This window comes from Crocodylus porosus, unplaced genomic scaffold, assembly GCF_001723895.1.
Source record: "Crocodylus porosus isolate Cpor-Errol unplaced genomic scaffold, CroPor_comp1, whole genome shotgun sequence".
Taxonomy (NCBI): Eukaryota; Metazoa; Chordata; order Crocodylia; family Crocodylidae; genus Crocodylus; species Crocodylus porosus.
Window position 1 is genome coordinate 5,085,708 of NW_017728920.1, and position 6,000 is coordinate 5,091,707.

The window sequence follows — 6,000 nt, forward strand, 5'->3', positions numbered from 1 at the left end:
ATGTTCCCAGCTCTTTTAAAAATAACAAACATGGTACACGTATCAGGGCCTGGAGTACTCCAGGATACTTGCATGCTCTTGAGGTGTCAGGCACCCCCTCAGTCTGTCCAGCCAGTTCTAGTTGGTCATATTTCCTCCAAAGACAAAGGAATAAGGGAGATAACCACTTAGGACTTGCCTATGTGTATGCTTTACTGTTTAACTATGCCTTGTATTCAAAGCAGTAGACCATCCACTCCGCATGCAGATACAGTTATTGTAGTATACTAGTATAAGCCTGCTTATAGCATAACAGCAGCATCTACCCTAGGGCTTTTGCTTGCATGTTTTATGTCAGCATAAATTACACCCCTTACCAGTACATCTATGCCAGTAACATTTTAAGTGTAACTGAGGCCACAGAAGGGGTAGATAATGATTCTTTTCCTATATATCATGCACTTTCCCTATAGATGTTCTGTAGATTTGGCTTAAATTTACTGGTGACATGTCACTTTAGCTTGTACAAAGACTTAACCTAACTATTCTCTTTCATTTTCACTATTAGGTTTTATGTACTAGCACAATCTTGCTATGTCTGAGTTGTTTAAAATAAAATTAGTCTCGAGGATTGCTGTTAAATAAGACAAGTTAATAAGTTTTGTAAAAAATATAAATTGTAAAAAATAAAATCCGCATGTTGGTGTTTTTGTGTAGGAGTAAATAAATAAATAAATATGAGGTATAGTAGACTCTTCAATTAAAAAAAAACAGTGTTTTAGTTACAGGTAAGGTACGGTGACAGGCCAACATTCATATACCACACCTTATTTGTTTGAAACAACTAGAGGTTTCCTCCTTGTAGATATTTTGCCTGGGAACCCAGAGTCATCCAAAAGTTTTGTGGTCCGAGTCCCAGACAAACAAAGGAGAAGCTTTGTGAAAAAAAGTCCAAAACAAACAGAAATATCCTTCTCCTGGGTTTTTCTATCACTCAGTTCTGTTCCAGTAGTCAGAGTCCAAGCAAAATACATAAAGTTGCTATTGCTGTTTTTATTTCCTCCCCTTCCCCAATCTGAGCAAGACAATCAATAAACCGCCATCTTTTCTACTTTTCAGGAAGCTGTTGAAAGACCCTGCCCCAATTTAAAAAATCCTTGATAAATTGAATTAGAGAAGTGAGGTGCCACAAGACCCTTTCAAGGGCACAGCAGTGCTAGCACAGCCATCATCATTGCTGCAGCCAGGTGTAACTGTCCCATGTGCCTCTGTTTTCCAGAGCTGTGCCAGGAAGTGGCAGCAGCAGGAGTGGGTGCTCCTGCCTGAATGAGATTTATGATAAACCTAGAAATAAAATAGGGGAAATACTAGATAAGCAGAGGCTTTAGAACAGTGGTTCTCAACCAGGGTGCCACCAAGTTCAGAAAAGTTATGGAGTGGTGCATTGAATCTAAAAAGGTTGAGAAGTAAAATTACTGGCATTCTCGTTCTATCTGAAAGAGAAGTTCCCAACTACTTTGAATTTAGAGGCTCTGAAAAGAGTGGTAGCTTGGTTATCTTATCTTTCTGTCTCCCTGAGATAATTTGCCCTTTCAATTTGTCAACAGGACCATCTGTACCCTAAAATTGTAGATCAGGAAAGGGTGATGTTAAGACTTCTTCCATTAACCTTAACAAGTTATTATTACTATTATTCTGCCTTATAATTACTATTATTATATGACTTAATGTAAAAGCACAGTATTAAACACATCCTTGTTTTAAAAACAATAGCATTCAAAAGTATGGAAATTGCAAACTTAAGTTACATAAACCAGGATCTGAAGCATCTTCAATGAGTGGAGAAAAAGATCATCTGATACATTGATTGCAAACCAAGGTGCCACGGCACTCGGGTGCTGTGAGATCCTTGCCACAGGATATGATGCAAAATTAACACTAGCAGGTGTGCAAACATGTACACATGATTCACAAGATAAGCCCAGAGATTTATCTGGGAAACAAGGAATCCATAGTGTCAAAAACTTTCTGACCTGTTGCAGTTTTTCTTGGCAACAGAAGATTTGTTATATTATTTTCTGTAGTCAAGGAACAAGAGTAAATTTAAAAAGGGAAAGCTAAGAGCTGGCATTTTTTGAGGAGCACTATGAGTCTAATGCAGGGACAGGCAAAGTCTGGCCCATGGACCAGATCTGGTCAGCCATGGACTCCATTTCCCAGCCTCCCCCACCCGCATGGCTTGTGCCGCTCTCCATGGAAACCCCAGCCATACCTGCAGTGGGAAAGCTCAGGGTGGGGTTGCCATGGAGACCAACCTCAGCTGTGCTGGCAGCAGTGGGTGGCACAGGGAGCTTCTGGGAACTTAGGATGGGGGTAGCTTGCTCCAGAGCCAGGACAGAGCTGTAATCTGTTGCCCACACTCTCCGGTCAGGGACACACAAGCAAGGGATGGTGGCTCTGCCCCAGCTCCAGACCAGGCTGTCACCGCTGCAAGAAGCCAGGGCAAAGCCGCCATCCCCTGCTTGTGCACCCCTGTCCAGAGTATGCAGGCTACAGATCGCAACTGTGCCCTGGCTCCAGAGCAAGCTGCCCCCATCCTGTGTTTCCAATGGCTCCAGAGCAGCCCACTGCGCTGTTGTGCATGTTGCTGGTGTGGCTGAGGCTGGTCTCCATGGCAACCCTAGCTTGATACTTCTCAGGCAGGTGCGGCTGGGGTCTCCATGGAGACTGGCCCAAGTCATGAGGGTAGGGACTGCTGGGAAATGGAATCTGGCTGCCAGATCTGGCTCTGGTATAGTGAGACAACCTTGCATCTCCCAAAATCTTGTGAAACCTGTATCAGTGTTTAACTGGAGAAGTGGTATTGGGAAAGTATTTGGGCTTGTCAATGGGAATATTTATCAATGGGATACATATTTTTTTCATTTTGGACAATCTTACTACCTGCTTTTTGCTCTGTATTAATCTTCCTCTCCCCAATCTCTTGCGCTTCTATCACCTTATGATCCTGTAAATATGTTTCTCTGTGGCCTCATCTCCTCCTGGTTTACATACTTCCATGTTTCCCGTTTCTTCTCCTTGTTCATATTACTGCTCCTTTGTATACTTTTTCCTGCTGTTTGGTTTGGTTCCTTTCTCTCTTGCTCCACTGAATATGGTTCCTGTTGGGCTTATTCCCTTTTTCCTTGGGCATCCTTCACACCCATCGGTGATTACTCCAGTCTCTGAAAGTGGATTCTATTTCCCTTCCTAATACTGTTACATAGCAGTGGCCCCTAATGGCTACAGATTGACTGCTAGGTATTTGTTTCCAAATGCTTTTACAGGCCCCCAGGCTATTCTTTATAATGAAGAGCCTCAAACCATAGAAAGAGCTAGAAACAAAGAAGAGAGGCAACAAATTATGACTAGGGACCTACTTAACTCATGGCGAGACAAAGCCAGTCTCATGGTTTTTTCCAGCATGAAGAGCCCATTTCACAGGTGTTTAACAGCAGCCCTGCCCCTCAGCACTGATTGGCAGAGAGGCCCCAGGGGGAGGAGGGGTAGCTGCCATCTTGACTGCTGGCCGCTCTTTGTCTCGCCCCTGCTTGGCACTGATTGGTGGAGAGGCCCTGGGGAGGGGCAGCCACCATCTTGTCTCATGCCCCCTTCATTCCACCCTGCCAGCTAGCTGGTGTAGTCCCCTTCTGGGTGGGTTGTGAGGCGTGCCTGGGAGGGGAAGACATCATAAAAACTTAATTTTATTAAGTTGGGGGTTTTTGCGCATTTGGCCAGCAACCCTGGATTTTGTGGTTTCTGCAAAATCATGATTTAAGTACTGTAGATCTCTACTTATGATTGGTTTGCTATCTGCAAACTATTCTTTCACAGACCATAGTTTAAGACCTATTGACTTAAGCATGCTGACACTAGCCTTAATACTCAGGACATGTAATAAGGCCAGTAAGCAAATAAATATTCTCAGTGACTAACATTCAGATAATGTTAACTCCAAATCTGGATTTGTGTTGCGATTTCAGGATGGGATCCAAATTTCTTTGAACTTCTTGGTCTTTTTTTATTATTGTTTTATTAGCAGTTGGACTGGTTTCCTCTATGCCTTTTAAACATAATAGATGTGGGTAATTAAGTATGTATATGTATATTATTTGTTCTCTCATCAAGTGTAATGACTTGCTTTAAGAGAAACTGCATTGTAATGTTACCTAATGGACTTAAACTTCTAATGGGAGATCACAAAATGATCTATTTAGCTTATGTTTATACAGTTCATTTGTTTTAACTATTCTTTTTTAATTGGTTTAAGACCCATTTTTTTCAATGAATGTTTGTTATTTAGGTGTACTCTGGCGACATTTGATAAGTAGGAGCAAAAACAAGATTTAGATGAGATTATATTAAGATATTCTTGAATTGCTAACATCTTTGTTTTTGGTAGACTGCATAAGATAGCTTGAAAAAACAGGCATTTTAGCGTGTGTGCGCATGTGCGCACACACGTGCACACACACAAGTATGTTATTAAAAAGTTGTTGTGTATAATTCCTGAAGAGAGATGTGTGATGAAAATATAATATTTATCTAGACTTTCAAAATTACTGCAAAGTTCTGTTACAGAGGCATGTTTGGTTTCTGCCCGCTGAGAATATTTTTGCTTGGAGTACTATGAACTGAGTATTAAGCTCAGTGTCAAGAGTTGCTGATGTAATCTTTAACTTGTAATTTCCATACTGTGTGTAGAATTTTTTAAGGCTAGGCCTTTTCTTTAATTGGCCTTAGCAACACTAGTAGCAGGAACCATAGTACTATAGCCTTGCTTAGTGTCTGCTGCATGGTATAAATGCATAGTAAGAAACAGTGTATTTCTGAAGAAATTAAGACTAGATCTACCAGTAGACTTGAACATTGCAACATGCATGAACTATGCCAGGGGCATCAAACTCACCTTGGGTCCCAACCTATATCTGGACTCCAGGACTCCTCCCAGGTTGGATCTGCAGAGCCAGCAGGAGTTCAGTGGGTCTAGGGGTGGGGGAAGCAGCACAGCTCCAGGGGTGGTAGCACAGGTCTTGGTGTGACAGTGGTGTGGGTCTGGAAGCATCTGGGTGGAAGTGGGACAAGCAAGAGCTGTATGGCTGTATCTGCGTACCCCTTGCTTACCCCATCGCCAATGGCCATGTCCATCAAGGCACAGGGACATCAAATTCTGTGGCAGGTCACACACCACTAACCCCACCGCCAATTTCTGTAGGCTAGCAGTGTTCCAGCCTGCAAGGGGCTGGGGAAGTGGGAGGAGGGCCATCAGGCAGGCATCACGTATATGTATATGCACATGGCTGCCAGGCAGCCTGGAGAGCAGCTCCCATAAGTAAATTGGGTGGGGGAAGGGGGATTGAGGCCTCGATATGGGGAGAGAGAGGGAGATGGGCCGGGCTGGGGTTCAGGTTGGTGTGCTGCTCAGCTGAGCGGTGTGTGGGGCTTAGGGTTGGGGCTGGAATGTGCAGCTGCAGATCCCTGGCAAGGAGCAGGATGGGGCTGTGGGCAGCTTGTCTGGGGGGTGGAAGGGTGGAGCTGGCTCCCACTGCTCTGTGCGCTCCTCAGGGGCGTGGAGACCTGTGCTTGGGGTGGAGGCAGGTACAGGCTGCTCTCTGTGGGCTTGGGCTCCCTGCCTTACTGCCCTCCCATGGGGCCTCTGCAGCCCAGCAGGTGGGACCCGGTACAGCAGGGCAGAGCTGGGCTGTGCAGGGAAGCTCATTGGTGCTGCAAGAACCTGCATCATCCTGGCAAAGCATCCCCTGCCCACCCAGCAGTAGTGGGGGTAGTGGTGCAGGGTTCTGCCCCTCACTGCTGTGGGGCAGGCAGGGGGAGTGTTGCTGGGGGGAGGACATCAGTCTCCCTGCCCCCCTGGGAGTGCTCACAGCAGCAGAAAGCCAGGCACTATCCTGCCCTGCCTGAGCCTGCAGTGGGAAGCGCCGCCCCTCTGCCCCCGGCTCCATGGGGGAGGGGGAGCCAAACTCC